The 21,172-nt window shown below is 37.3% G+C and overlaps 1 long non-coding RNA gene across 1 annotated transcript; it reads right to left on the bottom strand.

Moving 5' to 3' along the window:
- Window positions 1-6,259: 6,259 nt before the first annotated feature.
- On the bottom strand, window positions 6,260-17,432 carry LOC112847755 (uncharacterized). The gene is made up of 3 exons (XR_003221516.1): window positions 17,379-17,432; window positions 7,515-7,635; window positions 6,260-6,733 (listed from the first exon to the last, which is right to left on the bottom strand). It is a non-coding gene; the product is annotated as an uncharacterized LOC112847755 (long non-coding RNA).
- Window positions 17,433-21,172: the final 3,740 nt, after the last annotated feature.

Genomic DNA, 21,172 nt, shown 5'->3' with positions numbered 1-21,172 from the left:
TAAGAAGTGAACACAAAGGAACTAATTTCCAGCATCTGGAACTCTGGGGAGTGACATTTCATTTGGGACTGAAACAGACTAAAAGCATGCTTCTGTTTTGACTGTTTTGCTTGAATGATGATGGAAGAAGAAATCTTGCAGTGCAGCAGGCAACTGATATTTCATTGAATTGATATTCTCAGAACACGGAGGAGTGAAATTACTAAACAATGTCAGAAACAAATGCAAAACAAACCTGTGTATGTGCACTTGGGGTTATCTTTTTTTTAACTTCTGAAGCACAACGTTCACTCGTTTGCTAAGCAACAATATCGGCTTGGACTGCATGAATGAAGTGAATGACTCACTGGCATTTTTGCTGTATGCTATTAAAAGATTTTGTTACACACCAGTCCCAAAAACACATTGCATAACATGACAGCCATTGTTATTTCATCAAGTGTTGGTGCAGCCTGGGCTAAACTTGTTTAATGCCACTATAAACATGAAAGAAATGGTGCCATGCTGTTGTGAAATCTGTTGAATACCCAGAGCAATTGTTACTTATTGCAGCATTAGGCCTTCATTGTCTGGACTTGTTGTTTGAGGCTTAGCCAACGATAAATTAAGATAGCCTTTCAATTTCTAGTCGTTAATAAGATGTTTATCATCTAGTCAAATTATTAACAAAAAATAATGATTTTGTATAAAATAGGAAAAATCTTACAAACTGATTGCTTGATAAAATAAGTACATTAACTCGCATGTAGAAAGAACTGAAGGTCATAGTTTAATTCTTTTCAGTGTCTTCATGCTTAAAATAATATGTTATGTTTCTTTAATGTAGCCAAGTGAAGTAAGCAGCTACTGTAAATTGTACTGTTTCAGTGGAATCCAGCATATTACATGGAAACAAGCCTTTAAAAGTCATTCATTTTTTAATGATAAGCAGTTTATTAGGAAGTAGCTTTCAAATGCTGTCATATGAAAAAAGGCAGTTTTGACAGGACTATGCATAGTCATGTGAAAAAACCAAGTATACACTTATGCTTCTATTAAGTGTGCTGCTAATCAAAAGGCACCTGATTACTTCATCATCAGCAAGTGTGAGCACCTCTGTAAAGCCAGCCTTTTTGTCAGTTTTCTGGTTTGGAGTATTCAGGTCCCAGCAAATGCTGTTCAAATCCTGCGAGAAAAAAAAGCAAAACAAAAGCTATATCTCACAGTCTACAGGCCTCAGTTAGCAGGTTTAATTCACTTCAATTCACATTCGAGTACCTCAGGTAATGAAAATTATGCTAGCACAATTAAGGACAGAAAAAGTATCACTTGTTTAGAAGGGTTGCCAGGAGAAAGCCTCTTCTGTCTAAAAAGACCCTGGCATTTTGCAAAGTTACATGTGAACAAACCACAAGATTTCTGGAGCAATGTCCTCGACAGACGGGCCCAAAGTGGATATGTTTGGCCATAATGCATAGCACCATGTTTGGCAAAAATCAAACAAAGCATTTCAGCACAAACACCTCATACCAACTGTCAGCACAGTGGTGTAGGAGTGATGATTTGGGCTTGTTTAGCAGCCACAGGACTTGAGCAACTTGCAGTTATTGAGTCAACCATGAACTCCTCTGTATATCAAAGTATTCTAGAGTCAAATGTGAGGCCATCTGTCCAACAGCTAAAGCTTGGCCAAAATTGGATCATGCAAAAGGACAGTGATCCCAGGCACACCAACCAATTTACAACAGAATGGCTGAAAAAGAAAAGAATCAATGTTTTGCAGTCGCCCAGTCAAAATCCAGACCTTAGCCTGACTGAAATACTGTCGTGGGACCTTAAAAGAACTGTGGATAAACTGAATGAAGTAAAGCAACGCCATAAAAAAAGAGTGGTCCAAAATTCCTCCACAGCAATGTGGGAGACTGGCAGTCATAAAGAAAACAATTACTCCAAGTTATTGCTGCTAAAATTGGTTCTACAAGCTACTGTGTCATGATGATCATGATGTATAACTACAGAATTCTGTGAACACTTTTACTTTTAACATAACTCGCTGTTAGATTATCCAAGATCAGTTACTGCAGGTTTATTTCCCCATACTGTATATGGACTAATGCTAAAATGCTCCTCACATAAAGGCCATGACATAATAAGGTAACGTGACATCATCAAACACCTTAAGTCCTCGTCAGTTTAAGAAAAACTGCACTCACCCGCCCTTTTAAAAAATAAATAATCAATCAATGTCCCACTCCAGGAGGAGAACTTGTTCGACTTGGGGATCAAGACGTCACCCAGACAGCTCAGGGCCTCAGAGGTAAGAAATGACACCATCGTCATTTCTTTACACGTGAATTAGTGCATGAAATTTCACATACCACAATAACCAGAAGCCATGCAAGTGCTAGATTGCTTTGTTGTTGCATCAGTATGATGCAGGGGTTGCTCTGTATCTCTCTGTGCATGGTGTTTATTCATTAATTTATGTAGTAGTTTCTCTGATCCGACATCAGAGAGAATACAAAGGCTTTGTCCTTATCTGTGCACGCTGATCGGAGTTACAGTTAAAACACAGGTGTCTTAGTGATACGGTCATTTTAATACTTGTCTCTCCCTACATATTATCTGCTGAGTTTAAAAGACCAAGTTTGCAGTGACTTAATATCCAAGTAGCACTATGATTTTTAATAATTGCAAACTTAGTGATTTTAATCCTGTGTGAAAAGTGCAGAGTGTGTAATTTATAAAGTACACTTTCCAAGATGAGTCACTGAATACAGAATTCTCTGTAATGCTCAACCTATGAATATTACACCGGCTTCTTTTTTATTGATTTGTCCGATGTCTACCTGCTTCTATGTCACACAGAAACAAGCCAAATTAATATTTGGCACATGCATAAAATCTTTCTGAATTATAACTATTCTCACAAATATACTGACATTTGGTGTTGAATGGGTGGTGTGGGTTGCATGAGCTTAATTCTTCATTACAAAAATCACAGAATTAAATATAATATGTTGTTATCTCATCAAAATACTGCTTTTTTGTCAGATGTTGTCGTCTTCTTTGGTGTCTCTGCCTTGATGCAAAGGCTGTGACAATACTGGGCATCCAATAGTCCTCACACAAACATCTCAGGAGTTTACAGAGAATGTCCACCGAGTATCAGTTCCTTGGAACTTTGATACCTGAGATCTGAGGAGAATGGCCACTATTTGTTACAACCAGGATATGTAGAAAAGCATTTCTGAACACAAAATATGTCCAAGCTTGAAGCTGATGGGCTACAGCGGCAGAAGACCACACCACGTGACACTCGTGTCAGCTAAGAACAGCAAACTAAGGTTACAGTTCACACAGACTCACTCTTTGAACATTTTGGCTCCCTTAAAACCAACACAGCATTGTTTAAACACCACAGCATACCTCAGTGTTGTTGTTAACCATGTCCATCCCTTTATGATAACATCAAGGGTGCCGTCTTTTGATGGGTGCTTCCAGTAGGGTGCTGCACCGTGTCATAAAGCTCTAATCATCTAAAACTGGTTTCTTTACATTAAGTTCACTAAACTCAAATGGCCTTTGCAGTCACCAGATCTCATTCCAACACAGCACCTTTAATGGAAAGAAATTCACACCATGGATCTGCAGCCAACAAATTTCCAGTAACTGCATATTGCTATCATGTCAATATGAACAAAATTATCTGAGGAATGTGTCCAACACCTTGTTAAACCTACAACATAAAGAATTACGGAAGGAAAAACTCCCTTTTAACAGGAAGAAACCTCCAGCAGAACCAGGCTCAGGGAGGGGCGGGGCCATCTGCTGCGACCGGTTGAGGTGAGAGAAGGAGGACAGGAATAGACAGGATATTTTATAAGACAGGATACTAGCAAGGTATACCTGATGAAGGGTGTCCTATGTGTGTGACCTATCATGGCTCTGATGTCAAAGGACACTTCGCTGGTAATTTTGAGATACCACCTGCATTATTTAACATTCTAGGAAAGACAGTAGTTTCATATCATGGGACTAAGACAAAGTTATATTTTACAATTAAAGGGGAATAAAAATGATATAATGAGGCTGACTGTGGCTGGGAATTGTTCACACAAAACCATTCACATAAAAATGCAGAGTGAGCCCACATGACTTCTGACTTGGGCAAGCAGCGGGAAAAATGCATTACATTGTGTAAATGTGAGACGAGCTCAATTTTAGGGTTGTTGGAGAAAATGTAAATAAGCAAAGTATAAAAGCTATCAGCTATCAGACAAGGATGCATGGTGACCTTTTTATGGGAGGATCTGAAGGCTAAAGAGACTCAATCAAATGGAACCTTTCCTGCCACAGCATGGTTTGACAGGTGCTGTGCATGAGCACTGAAGCAAACTATGAAACCCACTAAATGATTAATAATAGCCTGTAGCTTCAAGTGTGATGACACTAGGGGGAATGGTTACTGGCAGCTTTTTTCCTGGGTTTTTGTGTTGTTTTTTGTTTTTTTTTTTCCTTCTCACACACACAAAAATAAAGACCTTTGGACTCCCACGACTTGCACCTCCTGCAGTGTGTGAGCTTGTATTAGTTGCCAGTAGCCAAGCCAGACCTCCCTTCTGCAATTCGAACTCAAAGTGCTTCTGGCCACACAGCACATCTGCTCATCCTGCCCCTGAGAACCATCTATTGCTCATGTGCAGTTAGGGATCAGAGATCGGAGATCAGGATGTCACATGAATATATCCCTGTGTTTTGATCAGCAGAGATAGAAAAAAATGCTAGAGGTCTGGGCAGGTGGGGTGCGGTGAGGTGGGGTGTACTGAAGCCAAGCAGGGATTCTAGCTGTTAAAAATATAACTCTCAATAAACATGGATTGGTGATGATGCCCTCTTGTAATTTTTCAGCCTTGCACTGAAATGTGAGTACTACTGTGTCAAGCATAAAGTTGCTTGCTTGTGGAACACAATCCATCCTCTTGTCATGCTGTTCTACATCCCCGCATCCATCATAATCTATAAGGTACACAAGGTCATTTGGGAATCTTTTAACTGTTAAAATTTGTTGACTGCAGGAGCACAGACTGATAAAAAGTGCCCGTATGTGTGTGCACATATGATGATTGTTTGCTGGGTAGTACCTTTTATGCTCCCAGAGAAGGCACATTTTCATTCCGCTCAGAGAGCAAAAAGCCTCGGGGAAATCAAAGTAAGCATTTCCCCATTCCAAAGCACCACCTTTAATAGGTACAGCGCCACCCAAGCATTCAGCAATGTCCTTTGGGCTGTGAACACGCATCATGGCCAAAACTGCCAATCGTTTCAAAAAAGTTATTTCATAACATTTGCTTTATTTGTCCCTCGTATTTCTCATTTAGGTAATATTAGAAAGATACACAGGACTGGGGTTCGCTTTACTTGTAACTGCCATCTAAATTTTATAAGCAAAATGCCTTTGTATTGCTTTAGTAGCCTCTGTCAGAGGCCGGTGGTTCATGAATCACTACATATAATAGGTGCTAAGTGAGTAAGGCCTACCCGAGCAGTTACAGTAAGTAGCATCTTGATTTACTACAGTACCTTTAAGGACAGGTTACCCAACTTTAAAAAATGAACAGACCCACTCGCTGAACTCATTGCACTTCCTTGTCCTGGGGGAACAGGGCATGGTGTGTTGCTTTGTAAAAGAGCACATTAATAAGGGAAGAGCTTGTTCCTTCATGTCGTTTAAGTGTTTCTGGAGGGCATCCACCATGTCCTCCATGCTCTTTGGGGTTGGTGGTAGGGATATGTCCCATTTCTTAATGGATACTCCACACATCAGGATTCCCTTGAAAGGCTGTCAGTTTTTTTTTACTTCTCAATCTCCATGTTTTTGCAAAAGCCTCTAAAGGTTTTCCTCTTTCAATCATGCTAAAGTACTTCCTCATATATTGCCTCTGCATTTTCTGCAAATTTTCCCAGCGTTGAGGTTAAAAAAGTACTATTTGGTAAAGAAAAAAAATATTCCCATGCAGAGAGGTTCAGTGCACTAGTATGGATCTTTTTTTCTGCAGTTCAAAACAGATGCCTTGTGTTTGGCACAAGTGAAAGCAATTCCACCCTCTGGTTTCATTAGGGGTTAATAGTGTCCAGACACACCAGCCATTAAATTAATTAAAACAAAAATAGAGTACCCACATAACAGAGATGGATGGGGCTCTAACGAAGATATTTACAGGTAACTTAATTACATTCACCAAATAAAACACATCTAGGTCACAAAGAGGAGAATTCTAAATAGGCAATTAAGCCAGTGGTAAGAGCCTTAATAAGGCAAGCAAAGTACATAAAATGAGGGGAAGTAAGTGAGTGTCAGTGCAAACGACTTTGCCTAACACTATTCATCATGGGACTAAGTGGTAAGATGGTGTCGGGCTTCTAAATTCTAACAGCATTAATCCCAGATAGCAGGGCTCATACCAGCCAGTATCAATAATGGCAATAATAACTCATCCATCTGGAAGTCATCCAAACCCTGACTGGTTAATTATGCTTCCCTCATGAATATGCCTTCCGGTTTTTAACAGTGGGAGAAGAAGAACATGGCAGGGAGATAGAGCGAGGGAACAATGGAGCAGTCTCACATCTAAATAGCTTTTGTTAGCCAGTTCAGAGGCATCTGACTATAATGTGCTCTCGATCATAGTGACATCAGCTTCAGGGACCATCCCCTTATCCCATCTGGTGGACGTCAAGGGACCTTGAGCTTCTGCAAACATGACAAGAAGTCATTTATTAGACAGCAACCTTGACCAGCTTATTGTCCCCAAACTTTAAATTGTCATTTCTGATGGGGAAAAAAAGCTTGATCCTTTTGGTATGATATGAATAAATTTCTGTGTAGTGGGTGAAGGACAGAGGAGGCCTGATGTGCTCCATTACTGCATATGTTCAAGCTGCTCTTTCAGACCTATTTCAACACACTACTACATTTTTGACTAGATGGAATCATTTTATTGGTAATTATTTTATATGAGACTTGAGAACCCATGTATATATGTATGTATATACTATCCACCACTAACATCATATTATAACTGCGTATTATAAAATATATAAAAAGTATGACAGCTGCTTTTACCTTGAGCCTTGACCTGTTTTTTGCTGCTAATGTGTTAATGCATCTCCAATGATTGTCCGTTATTTTACCAGATGTTTTTCCCATAAAAGATGCTTTCAAGTGAGGACTTTGACTTGGAGCATTCACATAAAAAGAGCCATAAATTTGAAGCAGTTTACTTGAAAGTGTTACTGAAGTAAAAGTCCCCTTCCACCAGTACTCTATGTAAACACTGACCCTCATAGGCTGAAATACAGCATCAGTAATGAACAAAATCACACTACAACTTGTGTTTGCAGCAGACTCTTATCACCTGTGCACTTCTTCTTTTTACTACTGGCAGAGCCTGGCTAACCTTCACAAGAAGTTTTCCTTGAGAGAACTCACTACCCTAACCTGATTCTATCTGTTAAGATGAGTATTCCCTTACCTTAATCCCCTGCTAGAACAGCAAAAGGTTTCTGTTCCGAAAGTTTGATCCCTCAGGATTGGATCCCCAAAATTTGTCTGGAGTACAGCTCAAACGAGGAGACACGCTTCACCTTCACATTCTTAACAGAACAAAAAAACAAATCACGACCACATGAACTGAACTCTAAGGTGAATGAAAGCAGGTTAATGCTTAGGTTGTACTTATGTGCTGTAATTAAATAATGCTCATTAGGTTAAAATCTTGTACTCTAAGTTTTCACAACACTGTGAAAACAATGAACATGGCACCTTTTCTTCTTGACTCACAACTTGACTTGCCCTTTATACCTTGCTTATGATATATTAGTTTAACTATGACTGATACATCCATTGTTTCGGTTGGAAGAACAATGATAACTGCAGAGCTATAGTACAACTAACCTTTCTAAAGGTCAGATGGAATAATGAAAAAGGTCCAGCCATGACTTAATGGAAATAGCTATAAGGATCATGTTGGCAAGGTGTAAGAATGGCATCATTAACCCCTCCTGCTCTCTGATGTAGCCTCCCTTATAGAGTCCTTTCAGTTTGGGCATCTACACTGATGTCTTTAAAGAAGGAGTGTAACTGAACACCTAAATAACACCCCTCCCCCCATGCAAAATGCAAAATACTCTGCAAGTTTTGCGGGATCAACATTATTAGAGCACACACTGACATATCTTGTAATTATTGGCCCTGGCCATTATCGTCATCCTTCGCTAATTCAATTATGTTGACACATTTGGATGACACTTCTATATGACTGTGAGACTTTGAAGGAGACTGTGATTTTAACACTTGTTGGAAGCTATAATTGAAATGGCACACCACAGAATGAAAGGTCATTCAGAGCAGAGATCAAATATTTGACAATTATGGTTCAAAGCTATTTCATTTGATATAAGCCAACTCAGTGAGGGTCAGGGGAAATACTTTCATTTGTTTTGCCACTGACTGTAGAAGGAAATTAACATGGGACCATAACATTTTAATTAGGGATTGTTCTATTTTAGCGCACAAGCTGTATATTTTTTGCCTTCATCACTGCAGTAATGTTATAAGGGCATCTCTTACTGTTGGTAGATATTGATCTTTGAAAAACTGTCAAATCTGTAAGGGATGGTAAATCCCTTAAAAGTGCACTTAAATAAATTATCTCTCCTTTAAGATTTCTGAAATAGTGAGCAGACTTGCTAAAACTAAGATAAAGACGTGAATTTTTAGTATTTTACATATACTGTTAAACACTAAAAGGGTCACTAATTAATATTTGCCTTTATTCTGAAGTCAGCTCAGTGTAGCCAGATATGGTGTTAATGTTTTGACATTTGCGTTAACACTAGTTGAAGGCCATGAGTATGTGCATGTACACTATTTACAGACATATGTTGAAACATTCATGTAAATTAACACAGAGATGCATGTTTTAATAACTGTGATTTTTAACGGATATTCTGGAAAATATAATTTTTCAGTAAATCAGTATTTTTTGGGTGTATGTCTACATTAAAGGTGGGGTATGCTGCATGATCTCGGCATTATTTGACACAAATAAAACCTCAACATAACTTTTTAGCACATTAAAGGAATTAAAACTAATGCACCTCTACTTGGCTGTGCTTTAATCCCCAAATGATTTACCTCTCCACCTTAGAAAGGCCCAGACCGTTAGTCTTTTCAAATCCCATCTTAAAACAGATTTTTAATCATTGGCTTTCAACACCGCATGAGAGTTACCTATCTATCCACTTAGTCATCTGTTACCAGGTATTTGTTATTGATGTTATTTGTTACTGTGTATTTTTGTTTTTTTTTTATCTTTGTACAGCACTTTGGCCAAAATTTTGTTGTTATTAAATGTGCTATATAAATAAAGTTAAGTAAAATCATCATCACCATCATCATTACATCATCACTGTGGTTTAATCATCAACATCATTTATGTTTGGATGACGGAATGACCCACAAAGTCCACACCTGTTATGGGTTCTGCAACTATCTACGTATGAAAATGCACTGAAACAGCGAGAGACCGTTTTGAGATCATTAGCTTTTGTTGTTTGTGTTCTTCCTGTTTTCTGCTTAGTTCAAGAAACAATTAATCAAATACAATTAATTATCAAGTTCCACAAGTCTATCCATAAATGTAAAAGATTTAAATTAGCCAAACTCATTGAGGTCATCTTCTTGTAAACCCCTGGACCACATTCTGTGCTAATTTTAGGATGCTATTTGAGATCTCACCACTTCAAATAGCATGCCTTTAATTCACCATCAACCTGGAAATGACTCTGCGTACCAGTACCAAAACAGCATTTTCAAACTTACACAGTTAAGAAAAGTTAGTTTTGTGAAGATTTTTATTTAAAACTGTTATTGAAACACAACTTCAAGGGGAACTTGTGCATTTTTTAATTTTTCTAGCTCAAAGTAAAGGTAGTTGTCCATAGTCTTAGATGCAGTAATTATTATATATACATGTAAAATTATACAGAGTGACCATTACCAATACATCTACTTCACTAAAACATTTTTGAAATGAATTAAATGCATCAGCCTAAGAAATAGCTTTAAATTCTACAGTTAGCATGGTACATTTTCTGATCAGAACTGAATCATGATGTGCAATTTGCAAGATATGCTGATTTCCTGTTTACAATTGCACTTGTTGACGAATAATTTAGCGAGCTAAAAAAAAGTTGCAAAAACAAGAATAATAAATCCGAGTAACAGAAATATTATCAGACGAAAATAAATCAGAGTCTTAGAAATATTATCATAGCACTGAGATTCTAACTCCTTTCTTAATGGAATGTTAATTCCATTTGACCTAGAATATTTATTTCATTTTATATATGCATTTTTCAGAGGGACTTAGAAGTCCCTCTGAATAAAAGTCTGATTCATATGCTAGAAATGTGGTGTAATGTAATGCTAATGACTTTTATGTTGCCTTGGTGGAATGTTTTACTTCTCAAACATGCACCAAAATATTTTTGCAACTATACACACACACATGCAGGGGCACACAGAAAACGCACAATAAAACACTCTACTTCAATACTTCAAAAGACTCATCTGATACAATAAAGAAGAAGACGGCTGAGAAAATGTAATCGGCAGCACCAGATTGGTTCCAAAGAATTCCTGATCTGTTTTTTGTCCTCCACTGCATTACATTTTGTCAGGTGGACAAAGTTGTCAATCAAGCTAGCAAACCTATTTTACGTTGTCAATAGGACAGAGGAGAGAGTGTTCATTCCTTCAATAGAGGGCTAGAGATTAAAGTAGGCCAAGCAGAGAAGAGGTAATTTTCTGGGGTGATGTATTGACACTAAGACTCGATCATCTCCCACATTGTATTTCAGATGTGCTCGTAGACAGCCAGACCACGGAGAGAAATACTGGTCCCACCTGGCATATGGTCCTGCTAGTTTTTATATGAAAAATTTCTCTTTTACTTTACCTGTTAAACTTTTCATGACAAGTAGTGTGTTTGTGTGGCTTTGGTTTAGTCGAATGATGCAAAAAACCCAACAATGCATATTTTTCATCTACATTTAAATGAGTTGCTTTGTTGTACCTTTGAGCTTTGGACTGTAAGTCTGATTAACTTGGGCTCATTTTGTAGATCACTGATTGATTGAAATAAACAATGCCACTGGCCAGTATAGCAGCACGAATGCCACACTCATTTAACTGGATGTGACACTCAGTTAGAGAAACAGGAGAAAAGATGTGATGTGTGATGTTTGCAGACTAACATTGCAAAGCACTCCAGGAAGTTGGTAATGAGACAACAAGGAATTAGCAAATAACCTCTGATTAAGTGCAAGCATCTCAACACATTTTTGTAAATTGCCTTGAGATTAAGGTCTATATTGCATCGATTTGAGAGTCATGAAAAACTTGTCCCATGGCTGCTTTTCTTAAATCTACATTTACTCATTCCTTAGTAAGCAGAAGCAGCCTATGGACAGCCAAAGAGAAATCGGATATTCTAAGTGGAAAAGTGCCAGATTGCATAAAACCTTCTTAGTGTGGTTAAAGACATTTGCTGCATAAGGGGTTAACATGATAAGTATTCATTGCATGAATATTCTATCAAAACTATCCAGAGAACATACTGATCACAAGCTTTTAAATAACAAAAATGCAAGCTGAGCATGTTGAGTCAGAACTGTCTTCTAATCTATTATGCTACCAATAGGTGAACAAAAGTATCAGTACTGTACTACATTACTGTCTCTATGCACTACAATTTAATGATCGTGTCAGCATTTCTGTTCAAAGGCCTCACTTCTGATCAGATAAGCCTCTCGTTTCCTCCCCTTATTTGAATTCCCTTGAACTAGAAAATGGATCTTTCCCCTGTCTATAGAGAAGCTGAAACAGGATCCAGGAAGGGCTTTCGGAAAGGAATTCTGATTAACAACATAAAAGAATATTCAATTCCACGGAAAATTACTGGGCTAAGAAACTTTTGGAGTACAATTGGAGCTTAGTGAGGAAAGTGAAAGTCATTTTATGTTATATTTCTAAGACCGCAGTGGTTGCTTTGTGAAAGTTGATGTAAAAGTGTGTAACGATGATGTAAAAGTGTGATCAATTTAATAGACTAGTAAACAAGATGATCAAATAAAGTTCAAGGAATCTGTATTGAAGTAAAACTTTTAAATTATTAATAATAAATACAAACCATAAAATTTGTCTCCATTAGGTTGTTAACTTGATCTGCTAAAAACAAAATAAATAGCCGCACATTTTCTCTCTCCTTGTCTTATTTTGCTGGCTTTGACCTTGAATGTTTGCCCATTACACTACCAATGCTCTGACAAGTATCCATCGCAGCCTCAGGGAGCTGATGCACAAAGATAATGAATCAATTGTTGCCTTTATCCATGATCCAAAGGTATGATAACTCAAGTCTGAGCCTGTTCGCCTGAGAAACTGTTAATCCTCAAGGGAGTGACTGGAGGCTATAGAAGAAGGGTAAACTGATTCAGAAAGGGGTCACTGTCTGCTTCTCATGCATCCTCTTTACACCAGATAGTACTGAACGAATGTCCGGCCTGAACATGTATGTAAGAATAGTCTTGTATTTCACATAGATTCCAATAATATCCTACTTTTAAAAAAATAAAACGTTAGACATGTGAATAAAATTGTACTTCTTCTTTTTTATTAACATGAAAATCTCCCCAAATCCCCACCCCTCACCCCAAAAATAAGTTCATACCAGTTTTGCCCTTACAGTATTCACTTTACTTCACGGTTCAAAATAATTATTTATTAGCACCAGCCTTGTGAATGTTGGTTCACAAGTTTTTCTCTAGTGGCATGAATGAGTCAGAGTTGATGATTAACAACATCACATCATTTTGGATGTTATCATGGGGCCCACAATAATATATTTTTTGTGATTTTCTGACTTGCCCTAATTTTATGGATTTCCATAAAATTAGCTCGAAGAGGATGTGAAAACATGCATCAATAATTTCAGAACACTAAATAAAAAAAATTAGGGATTAAGGGTTATTATTGAAGGATATGTGATTATTATTACATTTACTGAACAGTTTATTAGGTACACCTGTTTAACAGCTGCTGGTAGTGGTGGTGTAATGATGTGGGGGGTGTTTCCTTGACACACGTCCATCACTGTGGCTCAGTGCAGCTTCTGATGGCTGCTTACAGCTGGAGATAACCATGTCACAAAGCTCAAATCACCTTAAACTGGCTTCAACAATCACCACATCTGGATCGAGTAGAGTACCTTTGAAATGTGGTGGAAATGTGGTGGCTGCACATTATGGATGTTTAGCCAATAATAATTGTGTGATGTTTCCTTCTTGACTATATGTTATGAAAAACTGAGGCGATTTTGAAGGCAAAACAGGGGTTCTATTTGTTACTAATAAAGTATTATTTACCTTATTTTGAGTCATTACAGCTTTATTACTTCCTTAAAGCAGGTCTTTAAAGCTAAATATAATGTATTTTTACCTATTTTCCAAATGCGCACTTTCTTTCAGTGTTATACTACAATGACCCATTGTTTTAACCATTTCTAGATCAGCACCTGTAGTTTTACCCAGTTAATCATTTCAGGCACTGCAATATTATTTTCTTTCTTAATCGACACAGTGACATACATGTCATTTTGTTAAAAATGCATCTGTGCCTGCTCCCACACATTAACGTATTTACACATCCAGTCTTAGTGGTGTGAGGCTTCATCATTAAATTAAGGTGACTTCTGATTCACCTATCTTTTAGTACACAATTGACATTGGTATACATTTCGATTTACAGTCATATTTATAAATTTTTATGTTCATGTAATCCTTTCATCATGTAAGGGTTATTAGCGTCTATTTCACTGATGCCCATAAAAACTGACATTATGAGATACAGCGCCTGTGAGAAGAATACCAATAGAGACCCCCTCTTTAACTCAGTTGCTGCAAATAAGCACATAGTTTCTTGTTGGAAATTGTCTGAAACAGAAGCATTTGCAGTAGAAGTCAATCAGCTTCAGTCAATCAATTACGAGCAGCACTGATGATTACGCTGGAGTGTGCGTTTCATGCAGAGCATACCTAAATGAGTTACTCCTTATCTACAGTGCAAGCTTTGCTTGTTTGGCTGGTATGTTGGAAAGTTTTTGGGAGGGTTTTCATAAAGTGTACTCACTATTACTTATTAATGTGTACACTCATGAACACTTACCACTGATTAGACAAATATCCAATAGGATTGTTTTTGCAGTTTTATGATATAAGATGTGCTAGTTATTAATCAGTGGTTATAATTAATGCCTGTGTGAATTTAGATTTAGTACTGTGATTCCTGTCGAGGGACAAACTGCAACTCCCACTACAACCTTGCAAAATTCACACTTCCTGACTGTCATTTGAATTCTCCCAAAGATATCAGAGTTATACTCTTCCATTTTCTCAATTTTGCAACATAATAACAGTTATGTTATTGTAATATCTATCTATCTATAATAAATTAATAACTGATAGGTCTTCTGTTTCCAAAAACAGATGACCTGTCAAAGAGATGCATTCACATTCTGTATCAAGTAAGAACTCGAAAGCTACTTTCAAAGCTACAGCAGATTATCTACTTATGTGGAACTTCACAGTACTGAGGAAAATGTTTTATTCCCAGTCCAGTTGGTGAGTAGTTGCACAATGTTGCTGTTAGTTATTAGGCAAAATTGGTTGCAACATTGTATATTGTGCTATACTGAAAACTTTATTTGTTATGAAGAGTAGCAGCGTGCCACCATAGCCTGTAGTTTGCACAGACGATGCCGACGTGTCTGCAAACACTTGCCAACTAATCGCTGAGCAGCAGCGAATCTCTGTAAAGTGCAGTACAAACCGGAAACATAGACCGTTCACCTTCAAAATAAAAGTTGCCCATTTTGAAATGTGTTGGTTGCAGCGGTATCTTCATACTAAATTTTTGTTGTGCATACAGTAAATACTTATTATCCTCTCTTGGAGCATTTAAAGTAAGAGCCACAAAGCTTGGAAATCATGCAATGCATCGGTTTGTATACAACAACATTTTAAACTGTTCACAGTGAGGTTTTTACTACTCGTTGAAATGCTGAAAATATCATTTTAAAACAGCCACTTAAATAACCTCAGGAAAAAAAAGTCAGTGCTAATGTGACTAAAGATACAAACATTTAAATTATGCTAGTGTGTGCCACAGTCCACATCCATCAGGCTTAATACTTTTGACAGTTCTGAGCAACAGCCCCACAGACATATCAGCTCTATGAGAGGACAAACAACACTTCAATCAACACCTGTCAACCCTGAATAATTGTCACAGAAAAATCCACACTCATACATTGGCAAATATTCTAGTTTTTAGAGAAGACTATAGTTTTGAATCACCTTGATGAGTACCATGGCCATCTGTCACATTGGCAGGCACTTGTGATTTCCAGGTGATGAAAAAACTATGTGACATTGAATTCTTGCATGGCATATGATTGTGCCTTCTGACTCAGACTGTCCTGCTGGGCTAGCTACTGATTTGTGTGGCATGTCGCTTGGGTGGAACAAAGCTCCGGAAGCTGATTAAACAAAGTCATCTAACTGATATACCAATACTTGCTGGTTAATTCAGAAATGGCTGTTTGGGTTAAGTATGGCATGCGTTAAAATCTAACATGGTTCACAGATATTACTTGCAAGACTTCTTAGCTTAAACTGGTGATATATAGTCCAAAATTATGACATAAATTTATATGAGGAATTATTCTTAATAAACAGTAAAGTGGTTTAAGTCTACTGGTATTGGGGTCTGGTATTCTAAGTTCTTTTATAAACGAAACATGAATAGAAAAATAAGCTTCTAATATAAGACATCAATCAGTAATATATACTGGAACCTTAATCAAATGCAGTAATTAACACATTATGTTCTTAGGCTAAATGAATAGAAGATTCTATTGAATGTTAAGCTTCTATTTAACCATATTCAATTGGCTGTCAATTTCCACCTGTGGTTCCTTATGCATACCTTAAAAGCAGTGATGAGAGTATTATATTATTCAAATAAAAGTCGAAATATTTGTTTTTTCTATTGCAAATCTGACAAAAGAACTAGTGCAAATAGATTGTTTTACAACTGGTATTAGCAAAGGTAAAAATAGATGTCTGGCAATTATGGCTCCTGGGTTCAGCTGCCTCAGGGTACTCCGTGTGGGTGTGAACATAACTCGATGAAGGCAGGTTTATTTGGCTCGCATGACCTGGTCTTAGTGAAGGAAAGATGCCAAAGCTTAACCAGTTATTTAAAGCAATGCATTGAACTTTTACTGAAAAACATAATAAAATAAATAAATGAATAAATAAATAACCAGAAGGCTGAGGAGGTTTCCTACATTTCTTTTCAACTAAAGAAAATAAATCAGATTTACCACAGTAAATGACCGTGGGACGAATTACTTGAATGCAAAACATATATTGTATTGCTTTCCTGAACTTTTCTTGTCTCTGTAATACCAAACTATGCATATAAAAATATAGGAAAATTGCACAAGTATACTCTAGGGAATTTACAGAAAATGAGTGGGCGTCATGTGTCCTGCCCCCTGCATGCTCTATCCAGCTTCCTAGCCAACACCAATTCTTGTATTTCCAGGATTGAGAGAGAATCTGATGCAGTCTGATATGATCTGATCACCTGCTGTCTGTTACATTTGAGAAAAGGCAACTTCAGATATTAGGCAGACTTGATTCTCCCAAACTTGTCTGGACTTCATATCTGAAACCTGCTACAGACACAATCATTAGCAGATGTGTATTGTAAAAAATATTGTGCCATCCCACTAGCCCTGGGAGATCATGTAAGATAACTACAATAAATTCTACTGTCCATCTAACAAATGGCAATGTGCTGGATGTATCTGGTAACTAGTTTCATGGAAGCAGACTGCTCATTCTTAGATGGAAAGTCTTATAATCATGGCCCCATCCTGCTAAGACAGCAGCAATCGCAAAGACGTTTCTTGAAGAAGATAAGTTCTTAATTTTTATTTCTTCTTTTGAAATTATAAGTAAGATTTGACAACATAAGTATTTAAAATTACATTTTACATGCTTTTTTGTTTTATTATTCTAGAAAAGAGCATTATGGAAAGTGTGAAGATGTGTGTGGTACTAGTTACGCTAAAATAAACAGGGTATACAAACCGAAACCAGTAGAACAGCTTATTAAAACTGATGTCTATAGCGATATAAGAAATATATTGTATTATTTAAATTATTGTAAAAGTCCAACAGTAAACATTTATTGTGTCATCTACCTGTGCCTCCAGTTTTTGTCATCTTCCATCCACACTGCTCCACCTCAGTCTGCAGCCATAGATAGATGCTTTATTGATCCTGCAAGGGAAATGTGTGTTAGAGCAATAAAAAAAAAAAAAAAAAAAATCTACTCTAGACTCTATGATTAGTTAGTTCAGCTAAGGTTGCCCCCACTGCTCTGCTCAGGCAACACCCTGCCTGGTTCTCCATGCAGGTTGCACATGTAGTCATACCCTGTGCCCCAGTGTGGCCCAGCTCAATATTCCATCAGTGACCCATTCATTCGGTTCTGCTGTAATGATTCATCTTTTATATAACTAAAGTCCTCAATATGTTAATATCTATTAATCACATCGAGCCACCTGTGACTCATGTTATGACAGTCTTCATATCAGAATCTATGTATCTATCTAATATGAACTGCAACAAAACTGGATACTTAAAAGCAGTACTGAGTACATGACTTTCACAGAGTCTGAATGAAGTCAGAATATTTTTTAAAAAGTTTCAAAAAATCATTTGAATGCGTGTTTACTTTGAATTGCTTTCTATTTATTTGCAATTCAAGGTACTCAAATGTTTACCCCTTCTGGAGAAGGATGAATACCTCGTGTCCTTCAAGTCTGTGTCCTTATTGGACTCATGCGGTGGTCTTTACTAAGAAATGGCTTTCAGGCATTTGTGAAAGGGCAGAGAAGTCGAAGACAAAGGCTACTCATCAGAGGGAGAGCGTCTGATGTAACACTTTTTTATAATACCACGATATGCAAATGAAAAACTAGGATTTTTTTTTTTTATTTTAATTGAAAACCTCATTCTGCATTTTATTTTTTCCCCAGCCCTATAGATCTAAGTGCTTCCACACCACTAAATATTGTCTCCAGTTGGAGAAAAAGCATAAAACACTAGGTCACTCAGTCTGTCCTCAACAACAGCAATGAGAGCACTGCGGCTAAATCTACTCACTGGAGTTGTGGTGTAAAATATTTTATTTTGTCTAAACTTAAATGATTCAGTAAAAAGCAAAATGTGGAAAAATGTTTGCTCTAGGCTGTGGAAAGCTTGAATTTTACAATTTCACACATGCTGTTAATGGTGTAGTTTTGAGAAACCAGCTGCAAGGAGCTCTGTGAGGTTTGTTTCCTCTTGAATAAAATCAGGTGCAGGATTTAACTATTTAACAGGTTTAGGTAGATGTTTTTGTGTCTTTGATGGCTCGAGTGCTTACCTTCTCAATAGCAGGTGTGATCGACATCGGTACATCTCTTTGGGAAGAAAACCAGTAGAGATAATAACAAGTCTACCTACACCCTCGGGTCCATTTTTTGCCGCTAATTTCAAACTGTCACAAAGCTATCCCGCACCTTATCTGGAGTTCCCCATAAAATAGGAAATTCTTAATGTGTTTGAATGCTGGGTAATAGCACTTTGTCAGTACAACATTACACAGTCAAGGGATCTATTGGAAGGGAGGTAACATCTGTATCTTACTTATGAAGAGAATATGGCAATGCAATCAAGTATTCACTTGTCAAAGGTTTCAAAGAAATCAGAAAACACACCCACACACAGACACACTCCCACAACTAACAAACACTTGGATGTTGTTTATCACCAGGAGTGCGTATGTACAGGTTTTTGCATGGGGTTGCTAAGCTGTATGCTCAATTGGAAGCAGGTGCAGCGTAAAGACCTAATCACATTTGCGGCTCATTACCCAGTGACTGTGTGCACATATTTGCCTCTCTGTGTCCTTATTAATCAAGCACAGACAACCCTAAGTGCTCCTCTCCACTTTTCCACATGACTTGCTACAAGCAACAGTAGAGCACAACAACCTGATGAGACCACCTGCTGCTGTCTGCTTTTCCAACACCTGCAATGCAAACGTTCATAATTTCTCACTTGACCTCTAACCACTTGCCAATTGACAGAGTATCAGTTTTTTTGACCACTCGATTGCTCTCATCCAAGAGATCACAACATTTGGGATTTCTTTCTTCTATGAATTTAATCATGTAAGTGGTCATTCATTTTTAAATAAAAGCATTAGATGTTTTTTCAAGAGCTGAAAGACACAAAAATAAATAAATAAATAAAATAAAAATAAATGTTGCCTTAATTTCATCAGTTACTCAATTATTCAGTGACTTTATAATGGGAAAAAACACCTTTAATTCTATTTTTGTACACATTTTTTTTAATATTCTGTCTTTAAATGCACTTAAATGCATGTAATTTCTAATGCAATTGGTAGACAAACCTTCCTTGTTCCCTCTCTTGTGCTTGAATATTAATGACATTTTATAAAAGCCATGCCATTTAACAGTGAGGTTATATCTACTAACAACAACATTCTTAATAACGTGGAATAATGGCTGAAAATTGAATGATAATGAAATTAATTATGAAAACCAGTTTGACTCCCAGGAGTCTAATTTGAATCTCTTTTAAATGTTTTTGGCAAGGGTTAGATATAACGTTGACATTCAAAAATGCTGACCTTTAAAATAACATGTCCACTAGTCTAGACATGTTGAACAAAAGAATTTACAAATGAGGAGTAGTAAGTTATGATATTGAAACTATTCAAAGAATTTATGTTAGATACACATAGACAAACCTTTGGTGACAGTTTCTCTGTATTTTCTGGACAAAACCAGCTTTGATGTTAGATGACTGTATAGTGATGTCAAACCGTTGCTGTCATTAAGTATCTGCTAAAATTTCTTGTTAAGTTCAGTCAGACGTGGCAGCAGTTATCAAGCTGAGCAGCTCAGTTGGTCATGGTTAGGAAGATCAAAAATGAAAAAGTCTCCTATGATTTATAACTATGTACATTCAGAGATGAAAAGGGAAATATTACAACAGTGGCACAAAAGCATACCTTGGTGAATTGGCAAAGAACAGATAAAAATAGTCTCGAGCCTGTTATACATTATGAGAATTTGGACGAACATATTTCCTTGATGCACTGTCTTGTTTGCAGGAGGTAGGCTCGGTATGGGGAGTCCTGTTGGGGTTTGGTTTCCATTGTTCCTCTGTATTATCTCATATGCTGTGCATGTTCCCACAGTCTCCAAAGGACCTCGGTTCCCTTTTCAGTGTGGCCCCAGAGACACAGAGCACTGTCTAAAGTACAGTAACTGGGACACACAGCCTCACAGTCCCAATAAACGAAGGTGTAAAGACAAAGGAATAATAGGCTTAAACCCTGAGATGAATATTTTATTGGATATACATAACTCGGTGTCCATTAGCAGTCAAAAAATGGTGAGACCGTGGCACAAAAAGCATGCACTCTCTCATGAGTTATTTCTTTTTTCTTTTTTTTGTCTGCCCATTTTCGCACCTCCCCCCTTCTCAGACACACAATAGTTGCAAATAAACAGAGCATTGCATCCAGTTGTTGCTAACTTATTGAATTATGAACAGAATCAGTCTGTGGATATTATTTGCACTTGTTGTGTGTTGTACGGTAGAATTAGACCAATCGGCCAATGTTCTAATGTTTTGCTGTTATTTGTGTGAATTTTTTCACCCTTTTTTACAAAGTAAAACTCAAGAGCAGTCGCAGGTCCATAGCAGTTAAGCACGTCTTAGTACTTTATCTCTGTAGTGCTTACTTTTTTCAGTACTGCTTAAGCTTAAGAAGAATAAATTCCATGTTCAGTGTGAATTTGACTGAAAGAAGACAAGCGTTTTGTGTTGCTGTTGGGTTTTCTAATGTCTTCATTTTCATTCTTTCTCATTTGATATTTTTAGCACCACATTCAGACTTTGATTTAATGTC

Source organism: Oreochromis niloticus, linkage group LG9 (genome assembly GCF_001858045.2).
Source record: "Oreochromis niloticus isolate F11D_XX linkage group LG9, O_niloticus_UMD_NMBU, whole genome shotgun sequence".
In the NCBI taxonomy this organism is placed as follows: Eukaryota; Metazoa; Chordata; class Actinopteri; order Cichliformes; family Cichlidae; genus Oreochromis; species Oreochromis niloticus.
This window is presented reverse-complemented; position numbering and strand designations above follow the sequence as displayed.